Genomic DNA, 25,958 nt, shown 5'->3' with positions numbered 1-25,958 from the left:
TAAAAATATTTCAGGATAGTGAGTTTTTTCAAAATGTGATAAAAGAATAGTTTCTTTTCAAATAAAATTAAATTTAGAAAGATAGGCTAGATATCCTTATTCAAAATGATTTCACAACGGAAGTAAGGTTCAATTGTTCCCTGTAAATGGAACCTTGCTTCATTAGAGAAGAATATTAATCGTGGATCAATTACCCCACCACTAACATTCCCCATAATTCATTTACAGAAATTTAACCGACTCTCGTTCTCAATTTGTTCACAAGGTTTCACATGGTATTTCTGTGTGGAACAGGCACACTTGGAAATTCTGTTGAAAATTGTCTACGAACATCCCTTCAAGAATTTGTAATCAGATACGAATGATACATAAAAAATGTTTCGTTGTATTGATTGATTGAGTTGGTGTTTTAAGTCCACTTAAAGGCTAATCGGGACTGGACCTACAGCTTAAAGTGGTATCCGAACCAGTATGCACCTCCACCGGGAATCGAACCCGGTACCCTTTGATTACAAGGCACCATCGGGGAGGCCGTACGTTTTGTTGTAATGTGTGCGTGTGTTCCATTATTAAAACTATAGCAAGATACAAAATAACACTTGGAACACTATACGCTTAATAAACACTGTACAAACAATAGAAAATCGCAAGAACACTTGTAACATGTACCCACTTTCAAAATACGACTGAACTGAGATCTCAAAGTTACTGAAATGGAATGGGGTTAAGAAAGAAATCCACAAGTTATGCTCAAAGCCATGTGTTTCAGTTGGCACTCTGGCGCCATGAGCTGTTAGGAATCTTAAATTCCCTTTTAGCGTGTCTTGCTACCAAAGCTGGTGGCCGCGGTGGCTCAGTCGGTAACGCGTCTGACTACCATGCTCAAGGTCCTGGGTTCGATCCCCGGCCGGTTCAAATCCGTTAACTTTTCTAACGGTGGAAGCGGCCCCGGCGCCTACCCAGCGTCGAATAACATGGCTACCTGGGGGAAACCCTGGGGGGTAAAGGCGGTCAGGGGCGTGATGCTGATCACATCACCCCCACTCACGACCGGATCAAGAAAGTGTGGGGCGTTACCCCCACACCCTCTATACGCCTTCATGGCATGGTGCTATGCACAGGGGAACACTTTACCTTTTTTTTTTTTTTTTTTTTGCTACCAAAGCTACGCGAAATTTCCTAAAAACATGCCAAAAACGAGTGGATGCACGAAGACAACATTTCCAACATCCCCCTTGACAATTAACGTGCTTACTTTGAATGTAATTGTAACTATAATTCTGAGAACTTGAAATCATTTCGAAGCTAGCAGCTTTCATAGCAGAGATATGGCACGCGATTTGACGGGTGTTGCCGTTAAGCGTGCCGCCGTCAAGGTGCTCAAGGCTGAACGAAGGACCCTGTACTTCTGCTCATGAACAAAATGAGCGACTGTAATAGATACTGTTCATATTCTGTGGATTTATCCTTAAAGTTGTCTACATTTTCACTCTTCACTGCAAACAAATTATGCAAAATAGTTTACATAATGTAAAGGGGAGCTGATGGCAGTGCCCCTCCCCCCTGGCCCCTGCCTGTCTATTGGCCTGGTTGCGCGTTACACGTCACGTTAATACGTCAGTTTAAATTGCTGATTTTTATACTAAAGTCGGAATCACGAACCTTCCGACCCTCTGTAAACAAACGTCTCACTTCGAGTAACGTATCACTCCACGTCAGCTGTTCGTGAATGCCGTGGCCATCATATGCTGTTCACTGACACTTCACCCGATCTTTAATTTTACATACCATGGAAAAACATATTCCTGCTTTAACTTATACACAGTGAACTATAAGAAATTTTCGATAAGTTATTAAATTCGTGTTCTTGTTCAAGAATGAACATATTTTTCTACGCCAAATGGTCAATTTATCTGACACTGGTTTAACAGTTCCCCTTCCCCCTCCTCTTTGAGTATGACATCACCAAAGTAAAACTTACAAGAGAGTGAGAGAAGCCTTTTGGTTTTGTTGCTGACCCTTCCACCAAATTATTGCCCAACATTGTTGACATACAGTGTATTGTCTTCTCCTATGTGCAACAAATATACCACCAGTTTTAGCGGAAGCTAAACAAAGATAAGCCGAGGAATAAAAGGAGATTGTTTATATTTCTTTGTTTCTTGTGCACTGGAAAACAATAAGACAATAATAATCACATAATTTAAAGACCCACGTCTCATGCAAGTAATGTATTTTGTTATCTTCATTCAGCAGTTCCTTTTTGAACTGGAGACATTTTCGGTGCTAGACAACGATATCGTCTCTGTCAATGAGTGTCGTCTGTTAAATTTGCTTCCCCAAAACGAACTCAAGGTGCCACAAGAGGCGCTTTAATGTCGAACCGGGAGATTGTCATCATCACTATTAACATCAGCCAATATCTTCTTCACAGTGGACAGCTCTTTGATTGAAAAAATACGAATGCACCTTGCGCCGTATTGCGCTTATCTCAAAATCCGTGTACTTGTTTATGCGAGCAACAACGTGTTTCTTCACAGGACTCACAACTTGACCGGTCGTTTTCCTTTCTTTCACCAGACCGAAAACAAAAGACGCAGATACATAACTACACTCTGACACTAACTTCACTGCTTTCTCAGGATACCACCGACACAATGTCATATACACGTTAAGTTCAACCTGCTTCTTACCACTTTTCAAACGGCTGTATTTCCGAAAGAAACTCGGAGAACACGGAGACCTTCCTGCATGCATGGAAGTCGCCATGTTCGAAACTGGCGCTATTTTCTTGCTGCTCACATGATCGGTAGTAATTTATCCAATCATCACGTATTATTATTATAAAGAGAAATCTTTAATGAAAATATATTTTAAAATGTATATTCTAATGTAATTTACACGTTTTTCTTGCATTAGTGTACTTTTATAAAACGGACTACATGCTGCAGAAGAAATCTGTTATTAGGCTGTTGCCAACCTCAAGACTTCTCACTAAGTCAAGTACAAAAATGGAAGTGGTATGTCGAATGCCAGCATATGATAGTGTGATTTCACATTGTCAGTGAGGATGATGATGCGGTGGGGGAAGGCGGCGGACGCAGAGGTGTTCACACTCCGGAATACTTTTGCTGGTGAAGGAGGGCGAGTTGTTACGATGAGGGTGAGGGCAGGCTGTCAGGGTGGGGGAGGTTGAATTAAAAGGAAAACCTCTCAACAAGGGAGAGAAAAAAGTGAAAATATTTAAGAATTCACCCCCAAATATGTATCTTATTTTGTATGTAGGGTACAAGAAAATTTGACTGCCTCAAAATATTTGTGTATCTTACCGTCTTCTTTCCCCACTTTTTTTGCTGTTTGCCAGGGACAATGCTTCACTAAGTTGCCGTTTTAGTTTCCCTTGGTGTTTTTGCTGCATAAACCAGCATTTTCGAACGGGGTGACAAGGACACACGAGTTGTTTTTGGATGATGTATCTTTAAGAGACGTTGAGGTACACTCTGGAGGGTACTGGAATGTGTGGCATTGAGATGTAGATCGACCACGTTGTGAGACACGCACACATTTGTCATTAGTTGTATTTTGTATTTGATTTTTGTTATTTCGCGTCGCTTTTCTTCCATTTTTGGCTAATCCCGACGATGAGGATGAGTGATTGTCAGATGAAATTGATGAACGGACAACCACAAATAACACCCATGCCAGGATTCAAACCAGGGAACTTCTGTGGCGAGTCCGAAAGTCGGCCACCAGGCAAGGTGTACATTTTTATTTTTTACATATGTACATTTAACTCCCAACAGGTCATCAGTAAAACACTGTTTATTCCGCGTTGTTTGACAATGGTATGTCTTTGCACCTTGTGGCTATGTAAGGTATTTTATTTTCATAAGTTGGCAACACTGTTAAGGTACACATGCTTTTGTTTACAGAAGGTCTTAAGTTCTATGATTCTCACTTTAAATGTTGTTTTGAATTCACGGCGTGCAAAGAAAATTAGAATAATTTCCCTGCTCCACACCATGCTCATACTTGAAAGCATTGCAGTCTTAATACCGCAGGTAAATTTTTTTCTGGGATGAACGCAAGAAGATGACTGTGTGTGTGTGTGTGTGTGTGTGTATACATAAGCGTTGATTGTCTTCGAACTAAAAATAGAATGTTTTATACAACAAAAATAATATTTTATTATTTAATTTGAGTTTCAATAAATTAATATAAATTGGTACGATTGTTTGAAGCCTTCCTATTGAAAAGATTCTGAGAGTTCTGAACTTTCGAAGTATTTATTAACTATATGAAGTAAAAAGAATAAAATATCAAAATAGGAATCTCTGTCCCTTCTTTTCTAGATTTTATTCAATTCGATTACTGCGTATTTTTATTCCCATTATAGTGCTTAATGTAGATATGTAGAAACAAAAGCGAAGAGTTTTAATCACAGAATAATTGAATGATGTAACTTGCCTTCATCCTTTGGATCAGACTCATAAACTGGCATAATTTGTGTGACTATAATAATCTTGACGATTGACTGCTTCGAGCTTCGACTTTATAAACTGTCTGTCTTGTTTTTTGAAAGGAGCCACAGAAGTAATTCAGTTCCCTGATTTCTTAAAGGTCTCTGCCTGAACAACACAAACCCAGATGGCAAGAAAAGATAAACTTACAGACTGGCGGGTGAAACCTCCCCACCCCCCACCCCCTGTTGCACTGCGAGGGGCACCTAAAATGCGAGAACCGCACGAGGAGGGTTGTGCATTGAAAAACGACACCAGCGCTACAGTCGGGAAATCCTCGAACTTTCAGAACGTGAGGAAACCAATTCCTTGTATTTATTGTTATAAAATTATGTAATTTCTGTTGAAAATATTAGGTAAACGCTTGGAATCATCTATGCAAATTCATGACACTTAAGATGCACAATATGGAACCTAAATGGTATAATGGTTAAAACTCTTAAAATGCCCCATTTAAAGCTGCTTTCACATCCAATTAATGCTGTGGAAATGTGGAATTTTTTATATGCCAAACTAGAATCCCAAATTGATTTTTTATTAATTACATCACTTCGTGTATCCTTCTAGAAAAGCCTTGCAGTGTATCACCAAAATTGGAAGCATATGTTGGGAGATTTTTTTCTATAGAATAAGAAGCAGTTTTCAGCTGTTGAAACATTCAGCCGAGGCCTAATACTTAAGATCAGTATGCTGCTACAAGGAAGATTTAGAGCCCAAAGTAAATTACAATTGCAAAGACTGTTGTTGGAAAATGACCAGATTTTTGAATGGAGGTGTTCAATCCCCAGTAGGTCCAATCACAATTAACATATCTGAGCATAATGTGGACTTAAGCCAAAACAAGAAAAAAAAATAGCTGACAGAAAGCTACATGTTTTTTCTACTATGTATATTTTTTTGTCATTTGTGGCCTATGTATTTCAGTTTTAGGGCCACTGTGTGCTAGGGAAGTGTTTCTCAACTGCCAGGCTGTGGCCTGCTGCGACATTACAAGAGTTCATTTGGTCCGGTGGTTGCCAACTAGTTAAACCCAATTTCACATTTGTCAACAAGCCTTGACATGTACCATGTGCCATAATTATTTAATAATATTAAATTTCAAGGGTGTCTATTAATGTATAAAGTTAAGAAAAATTAGAAATGAGGAAAATTTTTGAGGAAGGTAACAACTCTGGTCTCACAATATTTCAGAACCACTACACAATGCCTGTTGGGGAGCGTAGCTCGGTTCCAGTTTGTGATCCAAACTTTTGGTGGTTGGGCAGGTGTGAAACTGGAGAAATGTTCACCTTATGTAAGATATATGTTTAATAACATACACAAATAACCGATTACATAAGCATTCCCTAGCACAAGGACGTGAAGGGATAATTATGCACTAACACAACAACGTCTGGCAGCCATGGCATTGTCCGAATCAGCAGAGCACCGTTCCATCCGGGGACTCATACGACATCCATTGTCTGATTTGTCGGCAGATATGGAGTCGGAGGGGAGAGGCGAATGGGGCCCTGCGCTTGGCAGTCATATTGCATCTTCCGCTTTGCGGAGACAATGTTTACTGAATAGACGATGTTAAACTCAATGATTCTTGGACGTTTTATCAATAAAACTGAATGTAGAAAAATTGAAAATGAAGAAATCACGTCACATTTCTAATATTAGTAGTAAATAGGTGGAAATCATTGAAACGTTTGTTTGGCATCTGCCTTCTGCTTCCATCCTGTGTGCCTGTGCCCTAGAGCACGGGAGGTGACGTTAGGGGGCCACACCTGTCGGGAAAAGTGACAACTGTACTGCAAATGGGCATGTAGATTCGGACGACTTCGACGGCAGATGAAAGCAATGGGAGAGAACGAGTCGAAGCGCTTGCCAATCCGGACACGGCCCAAGATTGCTGCTCACTCGAAGACAGTGTTGCCAACACACTTTTGGCAATTATAAGTTCACAAAAAATGTCTTGGCTGCCATATTGGATCCAAAGACATGGTTGGTGGAGCCAACAATGCCCGTGACCATCAAGTTATGCATGATACACTTGACAGCCAGAATACAAATATTTAATGTAAATACAAATGCAAACTTGTTTGATAGTAGATGTTTTTTTTATTTTAGATATAGTTCAAGAAAAACGGTATCACTGAGGGCTCATTTGATAAGTGTGTTAAAAGATGAAGCAACATTCTTTCTTTTTCTTCTTTTTTTTTCTTAATGAGCATTTTCATATGCCAAATTCAAACACTGAAAATTATGTAATATATACTATTAGATTCTATTCACAAAATATGTACAAAAGTACTGTACATTATGTAGGTGTGTATACTATGTATATTGTGAAATATTATGATAACACTTGGAAAAACCGTTGAAAAAAATCCGGGATTTTTGCAACTGCTACTTATAAGCCATGGATTCCATATTAAAATTTTTGTTTAAAATTTAGGGTACTTTAGTATTATAGGGACTACCTCATTTGTAGTACCTCATTAGGGACTTTATTTTAATGCTAAGGGAACCAAACCTGACCTGCCTAACCTAACCACAAAAGCATATATTGAACAAAATCTCAAGTAATCGCTAAAATTCCGCAGTATGTGTTAACAGAAGTAAATTGAAATTGAACCAAATGAGGTAGTCTGTATAATACTAAAGTACCAAATTTAGATATGAGTGTATTTTTATAGTAGAGAGATAAATGAAATTGTGGAACAGGAAAAATGCAGTCAAGTAATGTATTTTCATTGATTGTGGAAAAAAAAACTTTAAAAAAAAAAGAAATTCTGCGGGGAAAAAACTCTTTTTTTTTCTTTTCAAAAAAGCATTTTCTTCTCAACCACTTCCAACTCTAATTTTTATCCTTCAGTTTGTAAATTATAATTTTCTCCCTTAAGTTCTTTGTGTTTGATTCTTTGCTAAATGTTGATGTTATCACTGTTTTCATTACTAATAGACTATGGTCACTTCCTATTTTAAAACCTCTATACACTCCAGCATTGATTACATTCCTAAATTCTGCTTTCTGCACTAAGATGTAGTCAGTGATGGACTTCTTCATGCAACTGGGTTCCTCTCTTATGTATTATGTATGTCTTTATATGTTGAAATTTGGTGTTGACACACAGATCAATTATCCTTCTTGGATTGTCATTTGGTCCCGGGTTCGATACCCGGTGGAGGCACAAGTGGTTTGGATCCCACTTTAAACTGTAGGTACAGTCCCGATTACCCTTACTGTGCATAAAGTAGACTTTAAACACCAACTCAAACTCCATGGTCATTTGCATGTCCCTCGCCATATTTACCCATCACTTCTTCAATACCCTTTATTTTTTACTAACTCCTCCATTTAAATCCCCTTCACTGTCGATTACTTTCTGTAGTTCTTCATAAAAAGCATCCTTCTTTTTCACTGTCTCGTCCTCATTTTTTTCCATATGCATCAATATAGGTAATACTCTGATAGTATTTATAATTAGTATCTACAGTTAATTTCATTAGTCTCTCGTTTATATACTGCCAGTCTTTTACACAGTATCAATATCTTTCTGGTATGATTATGACTATTCCTGCTTTTGCTCGTTGGTTCATGTCCACTCCTGGATAGAATAAAAGATATATCTATTCCCACTTTCTTGTTTCAATCATCTGTTCACATCCTCTCCCCTTCTTTTTAGTCTCGGTTATTGCTAGTACATGTAGTTTTGCTTTATATATTTCTCTCATAAGTTCTATCTGTTTACCATTCAAAGTTCCAATTTTCAAAATCCTGTTTCCTCTGCTGGTTGTCATCCATCCTGCATCCTTCTGTTTACTTGCAACAATAGATTCTTGGACTGGTGGGTTGTTAGCCCACTGAGTCTAAAGCCATTGGAGATGCCTTTCCCTCTTAGCCCTTGGCCTGCTAGTTTTTCTGATAGGGTGTACTCCCTTAGCCTTTGAAGATTCCTCTCCTTCGCAAGGCAGTGGTTCTACTCCCAAGAGAGCAGGTTTCCTCTTCTGCCATCTGTGCCATACCCAGGGCTGGATTTTTTGGTGTTAATTTTTCAAAAATTTTGTATAAAATCTATAAAATATCACGTTTATAGTTAAAAATATGGCAGTAATTTCGTGGTAATTTTTAATGCCATACACTTATACATCATGTTACTAAATCAATGAATGAGCATAATATTTGCAACATTTATGGGAAAATTAGCTTTAGGCCGTACTAAAGGCAATTTTGTGGTAATTTTTTGATAACAGATGGCAGCACTGTTTACCATGGCAACCGAAGCCCATGTTGTCAGATCTCCACATAATAAAGGTAGATACATACAGGTTGGTCGATTAGGGTACTTCTTGATGGGATATGACATTACATTGGTTAGCAGATTTTATTGGAAAATCTAAGTAGATGTGGAGCAACGTAATTGTTTATCATGAGATTTTAGTTGTATGTTCTTATTGAAAATAAAAGCAACAATTTATCAGCAATGGAAGATAGTAATAGTCATAATAGTAATATAAAATCCCTTGTATTGTATTATGTATTTCTTTTAATATTTCGAAAGCAGAAGAGAACATACAAAGATAACTGTAGTTAATTCAAACACGAAATGCATAAAGGAGAGTAATTGAAATAATTGAAAACATTTTGCAATTACGGTTGAAGCGAATGCTGCGTTAATTGTAGAATTCACTTTATATGACATTACTTGAACACATTTATATCTTTTATCGGTGATTACCAGATTTTCTTCATAAATTTGCAGAATTTCAGTGTAAATTTTGTAAATATTTATAAATATTAGCGCTCTCTAACGATCCTCAATCCTTTATCCTTGAAGTGAGTAAACATGGAATTCTGCACCCTTATTTTTTACTGAGTTTTAATATCGCGATTTTGAAAGAAAAATATCAGAATAATCCTGGATACATAATAAAAGACATATTTGTTATTTTTATAATAGTTAAGTATTAAATACAGTTTTGTAGTGCATCTAATTTATTTGCATGTCTTGTCACCACACAATGTCCTGTGTCATAGTTCTTTATGGATTTGGTCTATTCTGGTTTTCAGTTCTGCAGCTGATGTAGAATCTTTGGAGGTATCAGTAACATTTTCAAGTAACAGTAACTGTAAACTACTTACGTTATGAAATTAGTAATTGTAACTCAGTTATTATTCCACCTAACTAGTAAGTTGTACAATTACTTTACTGCATGGAAAGAAATAATACCTTGAACCAAATGTTCTCCTCAAAGAATGGTTAAATTGACGATTATTACAGCCAGCAACCGCGGCGGAGAGGTTAGCACATCGCGCTACAACACCAGGGGTCCCGGGTTTGAATCCCGGCCTGGGCATGGATGTTTGTGAGTGTTTATTCATAAATTTCATCACATCGTCACTCATCCCCATCTTCATAAATTAGCCAAAAGTGGCACAAAAAGCGAAGTAAAATAAAGCAAATCAATCAATTGATGATTATTAAAATCTTGAGACCATGAGAACAATTTTGTATTTTTTCTTCAAGAACCAGGATGTATCCCAAGTTTATTTGTATTAGAACACTTACCATATAAGACTACATACATAATCTCCAACAATCCTCATGGACACAGTAATTTTATAGTTCAAAAAAATTCTAAGAAATATTTGGTTTGCTCAACAAAATAAAATGAAATGTTAATCGTCCTTTCTTTGTAACAGAAGTTTACTGTGAATTTTATTGCCTCAATGTTTGTACATGAAATGTAAGAAATAAGTTATAATTTCATGAAACTTAATGCTTAGCATTTAGTGGTCATCGGTGGTGAAAAGGACATCGCGCTTGCAACTCATGATCCGAACAACGTCTTACGAGATGAAACAAATCTAGAGTAAAGTAACTGTAATAATAACTATGTCAAGTACTTTCTAAAGAACAGTAATAACAGTAATTATATGTGAATTAGTTTCTCAAGTGATTAACTCAGAGTTACTTTTACAGAGTAACTATTGAAACACTGCTGATATATCATCGAGTTCAGCAACATATTGGTATGAATTGCGAGGGAAGTTGAGCCTCCCCCTTGGCAAAGTGGTAACGTAATCGCCTTGTAATACAGGAGTCCCAGGTTCGATAGCCAGTGGGTGTACAGCGATCATCAAATAAAAATGGGACAACAAGATGTGTTGTCTAAATCTACGCCGATGAGTGAATTGTAATAGCAAATTTTCTATGGACAAGTTCTGTCACTGCTGTAGAGATAGGCAACACAGAGAATGCATTGAAGTTATGCGGGTATTTCAGGATATACGATTAGGTGTCCCATTTTTATTGCCGGTGACTGTATATAGTGGTTTGGATCCCACTTTAAACTGTAGGTCCAGTCCCAATTAGCCTTTCTGTGTATAAAGAAGATTTAAAAAACGTATTTCGAGGAAAGATACAATACAGTAATAAATACCATTAGAATAGAAGTGCAATAGCTTACAAAGTAATTGTATACAGGGACTACTAAAACTAGATTTTCGGGATATATAAAATCATATTTACGTTGTTGTTTCAATGCATATTTATTATTTTTCTTTATCATACCCTGCAAAACATTTTTGCTTTCTCTGAAAGCAGTGTTAGTGATTGGGTTCCAAAACTGGGAGGGGGCAAGGACACTTTAATTTCCCTTGGTAGATAAGGTTTTGGGGCAAAAGTGGGGGCAATATGTGCCTCCTGCTAATTGCCGCCACTGGCTGAGCGATAGCCTATGCGTTTTGCAAATCATCATCGCATTCAGGAAGCAATCAATGTCCTAAGATTTTTGGAAAATGCCTCTCAAAATTTGAACTTGCAAGAATATCTATGAATGCTTGACAGACAAGACAAGTAAGTCACACCCCTCGCATTGTTTTTGTTTTCTCCTGTTTCCCCTAATATACAATTTACAATTGATGACCACTTGCTATCAGATATTATGAAGGTTTGAAACGTCATTTCTTGAGCATATTGTGGACCCTTGATTTCTAGTAAATCATCACTAGAGCCCGGAAGTTCAGGCATTTATTTTCGTTAAAATAGGCAGGCAAAAAGGCATTTATAATGTGGTAAATAGGCACTAAAAATTAAAAAAAGGCCAAATAAACCGAAAAAAGGCACATTTAGAAATCGCTTACTTTTATCTATAATTTCTGGCAAAATGTTAAAATCTAAATTGGGAAGAGCATTTCAATTTTCTCCGTCTTGATTGCACATAACTACAAGGTGCTTTTTAAGTTCTAAACATTCACTGATAGTCGTCTGTCAGAGAGAATGTTTTTCATAATAGAAAATGATCTTTCTACTTCGACAAGTTATTGGAGCATACATATAACAAGCTAATGTAGCTGGACTCATTTTGGTAACAGCATTTTCACCTTTTAGAATATCACAAATTGTTTTCAATTGTTTCAAGTCCTCATTTGCACTCACTACCCATTAGCACTTTTCCGCAACAGCTCACCCCTTTTCTCCTGGCACTTCCATCATCTGCTGCATAGATTCCTCGAAGATTTTCATGGATGCTATAATTGTAATTGTCTCTGGCAATGCACCATAATGTGCAAAAGTAAACTTGAATAGCGCAGGAGTTTTTTCACTTCACGAATTGAAGCCGCTTCATTTTCTGGAAGAGCATCGATCACCTCACTGATTTTTTGAAGGTTGTTAGCATAATATATAGCTGCTGATATCCAGGTTTCCTATCTCGTCAAGACTGGTTGCTGAGGTAAACTAAGCTCAATCGCAACTTCCTGAAATTTTCGGGTTCGAGAGGGAGATTTCAGAAATATTTTCTTTGTGTTCGAAATCAACCTGTCCACTTCAGCAGTCAATCATGCACAAGAAATGTTAACCAAAAGGCAATATCCTGACTCAGCATGAAATACTTTTTTCTCACACTTTTCTCCTTCAGCAATGTTGAAACATGCGTGAGTTCAATATTACTTAAATAAGGCGAAAATTATTCTCATAATAAACGGAAGAAAAATAAATACCAACAACGTTTTTTGCGAAAAAAATAATTTATTAAAAAAAATGTCAAATTTCATTGAAAAAGGCAAAAAAAGGCATTATAATTAAAAATAGGCACTGGGGTCCCAAATAGGCAAAATATGCAAAATGAAAAGGCTTCCAAAACATTCGAAACAACATAAGAAACGTATATCCGGAAAAATTTTATCAATATATGCAGTAGATAAAAAGAGGCATTTTGCCAAACTTCCGGGCTCTAATCATCACCATTCAATCAAACAAAAATGTATGTACTCTTCCATGTAAAGTTCAAACAGTCCACTTTGTTGATTTATATTCCGTAGAAGCTTATACACCAACTCCCATGGCACGCAACTGCCATTGTCGGTCAAACCTATTGTCCTTTTGTACAAAATTCAAGAGTGCTCTGTACTATTTATAGAAGACACTTCGATTAGATTCTCAAATGCTCATCTGCAAACGGAACAAATACAAATAGTGTTAACATCGTATATGAGACTATGAACTTACAAAACATGTTTAAAAAATATTGATATTACATTAACAAGTTGAGTTAATAATGGAACTTACAGATGTTGTGTAAATGGATTTGAAAATAATGGATCTAATCGGCACTATTATGCTTAACGATATTGTCCTGTTATTAAAGGGCTGTTTGGTTCACGATATGAGCTCACTTCAGTGATTAACTTTATAATGAATGTTAAAAATGATGAGCCTAAAACAGAAATTTGCAAAATAATTGTTAGAAATATTTTCATAGTAGAGTGATGATTGCAACGCTATATGGTGTGAGGTTCCTCCAGGTTCGAATCCTGGTTTCATGTATGTATTTATATCGTTATCTTTGTTCCAATCATCCATTTTATCAAATCATTATTCATCCTCATTGTCCCAAGGAGCAGAAGTTGGAGGTAAAATAACAGGAATACATTATGAAATGGAAATTGAGTTCCTACTATATTTTTATTTGAATTATTATAGTAGACCAGCCAAGAAGCAAAAAAGCTTAAAAATACTTTTTGCCTGCATGGAATGTTAATAATAGGCATCCATGCTAAATGAATCAGTCATGGGTCTGACAGAAAAACTAGGGTGGATGTCACCAAAAATTCTGACCGTATAGGTCATATCAAGCTCTTAGTCTGACCATAAAAGGTCAAATTTCAAACTCATCCAGATATGTTCATGTAATATATCAAATGAAAGGTATGGACGAGACAAACTGTTTGGTGATATTTTTAGGTCAGAATATCTATATCAGTAGTAGTATTGTGGGGTAAAGTTAATCAGGCTAAGTTTGTATACACGAAAGTCCTATATAGTGGACCATCAAAGAAGCAAAAAAAGCATGTTTAAAACATTTAACTGTATGGAATGATAATATCAGACATCCATGCAAAATCAATCAGTCATAGGTGTGAGAGAAAAACTAGTCAAGCTTCATACTCACTGGTATTCAAAGTAAACTATTTAGTACAAACTGCTACTGAAATTCAATCTGATATTGAACCAAATATACATAGCATAATCAGGACAAAGCTCTGTGTCATCCACAATTAAATTATTGCCCTTGTACTTGCAAGGATGGGAACTAGTATCTTCATTAATCTATACCGGTACTCATTTGTAAATTATCAGTAAACATATAGATTTGTGTTCGATAGATGGTAAGACTTTAGTCTCATAACTGTTAGGGTGTACTTGTACACTTTAAATATATACAGCATCAAGTTATTGGACGAAATGCATTCTCATTATGAGCCGTCCTAAATTATAAAAGGACAAGAAAACAGAAGAGCTTCATACAGTTTAGAGAACTGGTTTTCTGACATGTTTCTGTAAAGGAAGATAACAGAACTGGTCCAAAACTTGCAAACATTCAGGGATCTCACATTGCATCTATTCGAATCAAACCTAATTTAGCCTGACCTACTTAATACATATGAATATTTGCGAGCTGCTTCAAAAACAAAAATGGAAAAACTCTTTCAGAAAACAGGTCAGAAAGTACTTGTTTCAACCATGTACAAGGACAAAGTAAATCAGATATAATCTATATTAAGCTACGTATATTATGCAGGGTGGCGACAGACCTGGAAAACCGGGAAAAGTCAGGGAATTTGAGGTGTCAAAAAAAGTCAGGGAAATGTCAGGGAATTTCGTCTTCTTTAACTTCGAACACTCTTTTGACGAAAATTGTTATAACTCGGGCATTATGGGAGCAATCTACTTCGGATAACTTTTGTTTTGCAGCTAAAACATCAGCGCATGCAAAGGTGTACAATTTAGAACACCGGACCGAGGAAGGGGGCTTGGGGGCACGTCCCCCGAATTTCAATGGAAAAAACAAATCTGGAGTTTGCTCCCTCTTCTCCCACTATTTTGGGGAGAATGCGCGAACTTTAGTATTCTTTTCAAAGAATGGACATTTCTCAAGAGAATGAAACATGTTTTATGTTCGTGGGTGCCATACATGTTGAATAATAAGCCAAAATATGATTTTTTTTAATGAAAAATAGGTAATTTGCATTTTTGGAGGAAAATTGTTATAACTCGGGCACTAAGGGAGCTATCTACTTCGGATTTGTTTTGTTTTGAAGATAAAACATCATAGCATGCAACCGTGTACAATTCGGAACGCCGAACCGAGGAAGGGGGGTTTGGGGGGGGGGGGCGTGCGACCTCATAATTTCAATGGAAAAAACAAAAATCGGGAGTTTGCTACATTCTTTTAAAATAATGGACATTTCTCAAGAGAATGAAACATGTTTTATGTTCTTGGGTGCCATACAAGTTGAATAATAAGCCAAAATGTGAAACTGTTTTTTTACGAAAAATAGGTAATTTGCATTTTTGGAGGAAAATTGTTATAACTTGGGCACTATGGGAGCAATCTACTTCGGATCAAGTTTTGTTTGTAGCTAAAACATCAGAGCATGCAACCGTGTGCAATTTAGAACGCCTAACCGAAGAAGGGGGGTTTGGGGGCGCGACCACTGAATTTCAATGAAAAAAAAAACAACATAAAAATCTGGAGTTTACCCCCTCTTCTCCCGCTATTTTGGGGAGACGGCGCAAACCTTAGTATTCAGAACGCCGAACTGAGGAAAGGGGGTTTGGGGGGGGGCGAGTACCTAATTTCAATAAAAAAAACAAAAATCTGGAGTTTACCCCCTCTTCTCCCGCTATTTGGGAAGAAGGTGCGAACTTTAGTATTCTTTTCTAAGAATGGTCATTTCTCAAGAGAATGAAACATGTTTCATGTTCTTTGGTGCCATACAAGTTGAATAATATGCCAAAATGTGATTTTTTTTTTTTTTTTTTTTTTACGAAAAATAGGTAATTTGCATGTTTGGAGGAAAATTGTTATAACTCGGGTACTATGGGAGCAATCTACTTCGGACAAGTTTTGGTTTGCAGCTAAAATATCATAGCATGCAACCGTGTACAACTCAGAACACCTAACCGAGGAAGGGGGGTTTAAGGGCGCGACCACCGAATTTCAATGAAAAAAAAAACAACATAAAAATCTGGAGTTTACCCCCTCTTCTCCCGCTATTTTGGGGAGACGGCGCAAACCTTAGTATTCTCTTCAAAGAATGGACGTTTCCAAAGAGATTGAAACATGTTTCATGAATATTGAGCCAAAATGTGAAACTCTGTTCGGAAATATGGCATGGATATGTTGCGGAGAGGTTGGCCATCAATATGAATTTCCCAGGCTTGCTCCAGACCTGTGTCAGAGTTTCCACCCAAACATAAGAGTATGAAGGTCCAAAAAGCACATTCATTTCGTAATCAGCACCATGATACCATTTGGTATCATCGGGCCAGTACGACCTTGCTACCTTCATTTGGTGCAAAGGTACATAAACCTTAATCTTAAAACTCAGCTAGCTTATCTACAGGGTAGGGTTCTTTGTAGACAACGAAACCAGACAGGATGCCTTCCAATGGAGACGTTTAAACGAATATATTATTTAAACACAGGATACATGGAGTAAGAATATTTACATGATAAGCTACTTTCTTCTATGCTTTTTATTATTTTATTTTCTCTATCTGTATATTCTTCTATCTGGACTTCCTTCTCAATTGACAGATCTGGATCTGGACTTCCTTCTTAATGGACGGTCTGGATCGGGACTTCCTTCTCAATGGACAGATCTGGATCTGGACTTCCTTCTTAATAGACAGTCTGGATCGGGACTTCCTTCTCAATGGACAGTCTGGATCGGGACTTCCTTCTTAATGGACGGTCTGGATCTGGACTTCCTTCTCGTCTTTTTTGTTAACTTCCCTATGGATTTCAATTTAGGTTTTGACTATTTAACGAATTCCTTTAAGCTTTGGGAATAATACTAATATCCTCCCTTGGGGCTGCAATTGGAACGCGCCACCACTAACTAGGTACAACAGAGTGTATACTTGGTGCAGCCGATTGACATGCGCATCCAAGTAGGTGCTACAGTTAAACTGCGCAACCAAAAAGTGCTGTGGGGCGTCGATCAGAACGCGCTCGCCACTGATGTAAACAAAATTTCCGCTACGGGAATGGTAAATCAACCAAACAGATGCAATATCTGTTCAAAGACACAAACTTGTATCAGTGCTTTGACTTCCTTAATTTTCATATTAACTTACATGTGATAACTGACTTGATTTATAAAATATATATATTAATTTACTTCTTTCATATTTATTCTTTGTCTTCTTATAATATATTCTATTGTTTTTCATCTTTCCAATTTGCTTTGTTCTTATTTGTAAAATTATTCACATATATTATGCCAATTCTTAACCTTGCACGCCTGGTGCTGCCATCTCTATTCTTCTTTGGCAAACTATTCACATTACTTGGTCCTATTGGGTACATAACACAATATTCCCCCCGTTGCCATAAAAAAAATTTCTCGTAATATATATATATGTATATGCAGATACAATTTTTTTTCAAATTATATATGTACAAGTCTATTATTTCTTCTTGACACTTTCTTTCTTCTCTTCTGTACAATTATATCTTCTAATGTTGTCTAAATTCTCTCTCCTTTCTACATCTGTTTTTATATGCTTTAGAAGAACTGTATTTCTAAAAGTACTTATCACTTCGTATGGGCCTTCATTTCTACTGCTTACATTGCTTTTCACTTTCACTGTGAAATTATATCTCCTGGCATGCAGCATTTTTCCTCATCTCTCGATTTATCTCTTCTTTCTATTTTCGTTCCTAGATATCTTTTCACCGTTCCGGAAATATTTGTGACATCTTAAGTTATTTCTAGTTACAAAATATAATTCTTCAATAGTTCATCTCCTGCAAGTCTGCTCGTCTGTTCTCTCCAAGATAGTCTTTACTTGACGATGTCCTGCCGAAAAAGTAATTTTCATTTCACCCTTTTCTTCTTTCAGCAATCTCTCTACAGATTATCAGTTAGCTCAGATTTTTCCGTTTCAAAGAACTCTCTCTCTTCTCTAAGTTGACCATCTGCGTGTTTCCATCAGTTACAATAATTCTTCACATCAGCCTTAGTTTCATATCAGCATGTATCTAGATATATTTATTTTCTGGGATTACAACCCAATTCTCGGAATACAACAGATTCTTTTTAAACTTCTGGGATTACAACCCATTTCTTTTCCACTTTTCTAAATACACGATGACTTTTAATTCTAAGCTTACAAAGAATTCATTTTACTGATACCATTCGATCTTCTTTTATGTTGTCTTCTCCTTTTTTTCTGAGAGTTTTCTTCATAATTAACTTCCTTCTGTGCCTAACTGTTCTATCTTCTTCGTTCTTCTGTTCGTACAATTCAAAAGTTGATTTCCATTTTCCATATTACTTTCTTTGGCATCTTTACTTTTACTGGTTTGATCTTTCACTATCAGTCTCATTGTTCGATGGAGTGGTGATATAAATTAGCACTTATTATTCTTTCTTAAGATATTACTTGCAGAATAGATTTTCCTCCAACGATGACTATCATATATATACGTATATCTTTTTACAGTAACTAAATTTTTCTTCTGGTGAACTGGAACTTTTTCAGAGAACTTTAATAATTTTAGAAACATACGCTTGCCAGTCTGTAAATCATAACATCTCCATACTTAGCACTAGTCAGTCCTATTTGTATCTTCCAATTCTTTCAAATACTCGTCGTTTGTCAATATCTTGTTTTCTTTTTCTCTTCCCCTTTTTCTTCTCTTTCTTCTATTTTCCTTTCTATTCTTCTGAAGATCCTTCTTCCTCCTCTTCCAACTTTCTTCTAATAAAGAAATTACTTTCATTTCTCTCTTCTTCCAATCTGGTTTCTGCCACGACTTCTTCTGTTCTAGATCTTCATCAAATGCATGCTCTCCTTGTCTTTTCCATCTCGTCTTCTTCCTTCTCTTTGGCGAAGTAGAATCAAAATCCGTTTCATCTATGTCGACCCTTTTTTGCATGTTCTTAACTTTCTTCAGGTTCCTTTCTATTTTTAATTTCTTTCTCTTCTTCTTCTTCCATGTCTTTACGTGAATATATCTAAATCTCATTTTACTTTTCTTCCTTCTTTGTTTACATCTTCGGTTATGTGTATGCTTCTTTTCTTCCTCCGTCAGAGACTCGTCACTGGAAATTTCTTCTTTCATCTTCATTTTGACATGGATTTCTTCATCATTATATTGACAACTAAATTTTTCATCTCTTTCTATTCCTCTTTCATCCTCTTCTATTTTCTCATCTTCCTCTTCTTGGACCTCTTTAAGTTCCTGAGTGTTTTCTTCTCTAAACCTTATAGCTACTTCTTCTATCTTGCTGTTATGCTCGTCATTGAAACTTTCCTCTTTCATCTTCCAACTTCTATATTCTATAAGGACCTTCGATTCTTCTATCTTGTTTTCGTTTTCGTCTATTCTGCAAACATCTACTTCTGTCTTGCTGTCATTTTCTTCTGTTCTTGAAACAGCTACTTCTATCTTGTCTTCGTTTTCTGCTATTCTGGAAACATCTACTTCTGTCTTGCTGTCATTTTCTTCTGTTCTTGAAACAGCTATTTCTGTGTGAGAATCGCTTTCCCCAATTTTACTTTCCGGACTTTCATTTCTTCGTTCATTTTCTTCTCTCAAGATCCTTCTGTGCCTAATTATATTCAACTCCTCGCATGTTTTATTGTAATTTTCTATCATCATCAATAACTTCTGGCACATTTCCATCACGGTCATTTCTTCTATTTTCTCTTGTTTTTCCTTCATTGTAGCTTCCCCATTCTCCTTTCCATCTTTATCCTTTTCCTCCATTTTCAATTATTCTTTCTCTCTTCGCTGTCTGGTTCCTAATTCTCTAGCCCCAAAAGTTGGTCGCCATTTATTTAATGCTACCTTCATTTGGTGCAAAGGTACATAAACCTTAAACTTAAAACTCAGCTAGCTTATCTACAGGGTAGGGTTCTTTGTAGACAACGAAACCAGACAGGATGCCTTCCAATGGAGACGTTTAAACGAATATATTATTTAAACACAGGATACATGGAGTAAGAATATTTACATGATAAGCTACTTTCTTCTATGCTTTTTATTATTTTATTTTCTCTATCTGTATATTCTTCTATCTGGACTTCCTTCTCAATTGACAGATCTGGATCTGGACTTCCTTCTTAATGGACGGTCTGGATCGGGACTTCCTTCTCAATGGACAGATCTGGATCTGGACTTCCTTCTTAATAGACAGTCTGGATCGGGACTTCCTTCTCAATGGACAGTCTGGATCGGGACTTCCTTCTTAATGGACGGTCTGGATCTGGACTTCCTTCTCGTCTTTTTTGTTAACTTCCCTATGGATTTCAATTTAGGTTTTGACTATTTAACGAATTCCTTTAAGCTTTGGGAATAATACTAATATCCTCCCTTGGGGCTGCAATTGGAACGCGCCACCACTAACTAGGTACAACAGAGTGTATACTTGGTGCAGCCGATTGACATGTGCATCCAAGTAGGTGCTACAGTTAAACTGCGCAACCAAAAAGTGCTGTGGGGCGTCGATCAGAACGCGCTCGCCACTGATGTAAACAAAATTTCCGCTACGGGAATGGTAAATCAACCAAACAGATGCAATATCTGTTCAAAGACACAAACTTGTATCAGTGCTTTGACTTCCTTAATTTTCATATTAACTTACATGTGATAACTGACTTGATTTATAAAATATATATATTAATTTACTTCTTTCATATTTATTCTTTGTCTTCTTATAATATATTCTATTGTTTTTCATCTTTCCAATTTGCTTTGTTCTTATTTGTAAAATTATTCACATATATTATGCCAATTCTTAACCTTGCACGCCTGGTGCTGCCATCTCTATTCTTCTTTGGCAAACTATTCACATTACTTGGTCCTATTGGGTACATAACAACCTGACTCTGATGATACCAACCATATGGTATCATCGGAGGAGTAAAGGTTAAGCCTCTAAATATTACGTGGAAAATGCATTGAATTATCATTTTTTCTTGTCCGTATGGGAGTAGTAAGGGGACTTGTCAACAGATGGAGGGGATAAGAGCGGGTGGGGCCGTCCGATAGTTGTCGGACGTCGTAGTAAGGCATTTTGTTGGGCAAACTGAAGGAACATGGAAACAAATATGTTCCATTGATACATACGATTTTTATCGAATATCGCCACCCGACAAAGTATCTCACTACAACATGCGAAAGAAATTGCATGGACTGCAAAATCCAACAAAAATCGCATGCATAAACAAGAAGAGCTTTAGACTGCAAATATGCTGCTGGAATTTTATTACTCTTCTGGCTCACTTCATCTTAATGAATGTAGCAGTGCTTACGAAGGTTTTCTTTCATCATCCTGACGTATTACTGGTTTCGCACAAGTTAACATACGTTTACAATGACATTGCAATATTCTTAGATATCAAGAAGAATCCAACCAAATGGGATATATATTGAATACTATCACGAAAAAGTGAAACATAAATCTGCATTGGTGAACGTTATAAAAATTGGCAAGTGCATGCTCCCAACCTCAAATTTACTGCAACACTAGTATTGCAATGAAATTAACGCCACTCTCTGTCCTGTCTGTTTAATCTCGTGAGAGATGGTCATTAATCTCTCACTGAGTGAAGTTAATGTCCAATATTATGAAATAAAATACTAATAATAAATATGTAAATATTTTAATATCATATTTACTCGAATCATTCAATCATAACAGCAAATCACTTCCTTCAAGAATTGACTTTTCTCTGCCAGCCCTGATAAATTTTCACTTTCCACCTACTGATTTATACTAGGGGTGGCCAGAAAGTAATTTCCAATTAGTAGGTACATTGAGTTTTCGCAAACACCAAACCGTGAAAAATGGTAATTGCTTCGAAATTATGTTTAGGAATGTGCAGTAATGTCTGGACACATTTTTCGCCTGTTCGAAATATCGAAATAATGCGAATTTGGCAAAAAATGCGAATTGTTGGCATTTTTAGCGATTTTTTTTTAAAGAAATGTCCTAAAACAACGAAAAATTCCATGAAATCCAACATCCTTGTCTTTTCTAGGCCATGTTTGTGTACGTAGAACCTGCAAGTTTTCCAACATTTTACTGAAGAGTAAACTATAGAGTTATACGTACATGGAATAATTCCGACAGCCACATTAAATCATTTATTTCCCACGATTTTTTCAACTTCTATCAAAACCATTTCCATCACAGAGCAAAGTGGCAGGGTTCTAACAGGAGATAGAGTGCGTATCTACCGTCACACGGGAGTCACATCTTCGTATTTATCGCATGAGATATGTTTGGAATTACCAAGCTAATTGGGCACATTGGCATTTGTCAAGCGAGTAATAATGGAGCTCAGTCGTTAGGGCATCTGACTACTATGCGAAAGACCCGGGGTCGATCCCCTGCGGGGGAGAACCGGGATGTTTTCCACCTATTCAAACTGCTCTGGCGCCCACCCAGCATCATATGAAGCTGGTACCTTGAGGAAACTTTGAGGGATAAAGGTAGCCAGGAGTGTGGTGCTGATCACATCACCCCTACCTTTAGCCGTGATCAAGAAAGTGTTGGGCCCTAACTCCACACCCCTACTATACACCTTCATAGAAAAGTGCAGGGGAACACTTTACTTCCTCAAAAATCTGTTCCAACATATCAAACTGTCACGAAAATACATAGACCATGTGACCTACAATTTAAAATAATAGTTTAAAAGCACAATGTAGTATTACGTTTTGGTATATTTGGCAGATAAATGTTCTAAAACAAAATCGCGAATTTTGGGAAACGTAACACTAACAAGACAAAAAAGATAATTCCAATTTTTGGTGCCATAATATATCGGTATCTGTCTCGTGAAATTTATTGATTTTAATTTTTTGGGTGCGTCGCCACGTATGGTCATTATGCACCCTTCAGTATATACGGGGAAAATTAAAAAAGGGGTATGGAAAATAACTTTCCCAAAATAACTTTCAAGATATCAAACTCTCACGAAGAGGCGTAAGCCATGTGACTTACAATTTGAAACAGTAGTTTAAAAGCACCATGAAGATATAATTTCAGATATTTGCCACAAAATGTGCTAAAATGAAAATGTGAATTTTGGGAAAAATAACACTGTATAGTAAAAAATAAAAATAAGAAAATACACCAATTAAAAAAAAAAATAACAAAATATCAAGGTTCCTGCCGATTAGGCATAAATAAAACAAGAATATCAGTTGTAATTTATTGCATTAGTAACAGTGAGTTCTAACCTAATTTTCGGCATAATCAACACCGTTGTTCTGGCATGTGTCGTAGCATGGTACTAAATTTTGTATGCCCATGGTATATGTGTCTGACAGCAAAGACTGGAACTATCTCTACCGCAGTGTAGCTGTCAAATCCTTGTCCTGCCAGAAACCTCTTTAGTTAAACAAAGAGGTGAAAGTCGGTACATTCAAGCCCAGGGCTGTACAGGGAGTGGTCTAAGATCTCTCACCTTAAGTGATGCAAAGGGCCCGTGTGTACTCAGCTGTATGGGGTTGTGCACATTCGATTGGCCTTCCGTGAATTGTCTGCACCATCGTCTGACCATACTATCACTCACGACGTCCGGTCTGCACAACTCGCACGATTGCTGGTGGCTCTGTGCCAAATTCTGAGCGTGCAATGTAGGCTACCTCACATTCGGGAGGAGACTTTATGAGAGCTGCAATCTTTAACCTAGAACTGTCCTAAACCGGCTTCATTGGAACTGTACCAGATTACAGCTACATGCCACTTCTTCCTGCCTGCATGTGTGTGTGTTGCTCTCCGACCCCTAGTGCTGCGTATAGGCACCATTGGAGCTTTTTCAGGCTGCCCCTCGTATATGAACTTTCAGAAGCTTTTATTATTAGAGTGTTCCTGTTTTAATGTGTTGGTTTGCTAAATCAGGTTCCTATACAATGCAATTCTATAAATTCCTTGCGTTAAATTTCTAATACTTACATACCCTTTTTGTCAGGATTAATGGTATAACTGCATGTTGTCAGTTTTACAGTACTTCACTTGGATATACTGTACTGAAGCAGAAATCCCATTGATAATGTAAGGAAATATGACTCTTTTGTACAATTCAATTGTTTCACTTATATTCAAGAGTTAAGTTGTTTTCTTTACAGAGAAGAGAGAAGTAGCTTTATGCATTGAAAAATGAGTCCGCACTCATAGTTTTTGCAAGCAGAGGGTTCCAAGCCTCAGTGGAAATATCAACATATAATACCGAGAATGTATAAGGAGACTGATAAATTACAAAATGTATTTCTTAATCAATCACTCTTATCTCATTTAGTCGTAACTTTAAAAATAATCAAGTATTTTATTTTAAACTTACTGCGTATGACAAAATTCCATAATCCTTCCTTAGCTTGTGAATTGTAATAATTTTCCAAATTCACTATTTTGTAGTTTGAATTCAAATCATAGAGAATAGAGAAATTGAGTCAATTTCATAGAAGATAATATTGGTACTTAAAACCATACGTGGATCTGTGTGAGTTTATTATTTCTATTTGCAAAAACATCGATTTAGTTTAGTTTGTAATTGTCAGGGAAAAATGTAAATTTTGTCCTGGAAAACCTGGAAAAGTCAGGGAATTTCATTTCTGCTTGTTTGTAGCCACCCTGATTATGTTATAGTAATGATCTCAAAACTGTAGTTATTAGGATTTGCCTAACGTAAAATATAACATCCTATTCTGATTTTACATTTACAAAGAATTATCAACTTCGTTTGGAAGTTAAAAAGTCATGCAGTGTTAAGAAATTGATAGGTTCAAGCAATATTCTCACCAAAATTACATCAGAAGATATTTCTTCAATATGTAAATAAATTATACATTTTGCCTATATTTCAAACATTTTGCTTTTGATGGATAATATTAAGCAACAAGCAGTTAAATATTAAGACTTATCTTCGAGCTTCTTCAGCTTTTTAACATCCTCCGTGGAATATTTGTTCCCTTGTTCTAGTATCTGTACGGGATTCGATATCCTCTGGTAGCTTGGTTTGATTTTCACTCTTTCAAGAACTTGAATTGATCATATCGTTAGACAACACGGAATGAAATCTTGGCAACAGTGTATGCTAAATCTGTGCCACAGAGTATATTGCGACGAAACGCCACTTCCAAAATTTTAATGATAATCACTACTTTCTGAAGGAACGAAATGTTTTCATTCTTTCACATAGTACTTCAGATATTTGCGTGAAGAGCATGTGATCTTTGTTTCACCACAAAATCTTCCATACTACTCATAAAAGAAAAGAAATGCACCCTTATTAACAAAACTACCACTTCAGCGCCATCTGTACGCAGCAGTTTGAACATGACGGAGACCTTTTATTTTCTGTTATTTACTTAAATCCCTTCAATCGTAACAAAATTATAAGGTTCATATGTTCTAGTGAATAAAACAATCTTTTATATCGGAAAATTTCTTCCTTATCGAATCTATATTAGTTGTACGCTTATCCATTGAAATTTGGGTCTATGCTTTAGCATGGCTGTAGAACCCCCTTAAAAATAGTAAATAAGAAATTTCACCTTCTGAAAATCAGCTTTACTCGTTATATTTATATTTTAGAAAAAATGGAGTGTACAAAACAATCTGTCTCATTTATTTTCATTCATTCAACAAGTGACAACATTTTGCTCCTTCGCACTTCTCATATCTGACACTACAAGATTGTACTGTGAAAAAAAAAACGTTCACTATCTGCATTTGAAAGAGGTAACCACAATGACTTCATACATTTGTCAACAAATTCTTTCATGATCTCTTGCTTTTAATGATTCCAGTATGTCAATTACATTGAATGTTCCAAAGAATCAGGGAAACCCAGTCACCTGCACATAAATAATAATAGACTTTTGGGTTACTGTGCCTTTCCAAATGATTTCTCA

General features: G+C 36.5%; 1 protein-coding gene across 1 annotated transcript in view; it reads left to right on the top strand.

Moving 5' to 3' along the window:
• The window catches only part of LOC145981885 (protein bric-a-brac 1-like), a 94,334-nt gene that overhangs the window by 13,127 nt on the left and 55,249 nt on the right, over positions 1-25,958 (top strand). The window lies entirely within an intron of this gene.

Source organism: Lepisma saccharinum, chromosome 30 (genome assembly GCF_977018435.1).
Source record: "Lepisma saccharinum chromosome 30, izLepSacc3.1, whole genome shotgun sequence".
NCBI lineage: Eukaryota > Metazoa > Arthropoda > Insecta > Zygentoma > Lepismatidae > Lepisma > Lepisma saccharinum.
This window is presented reverse-complemented; position numbering and strand designations above follow the sequence as displayed.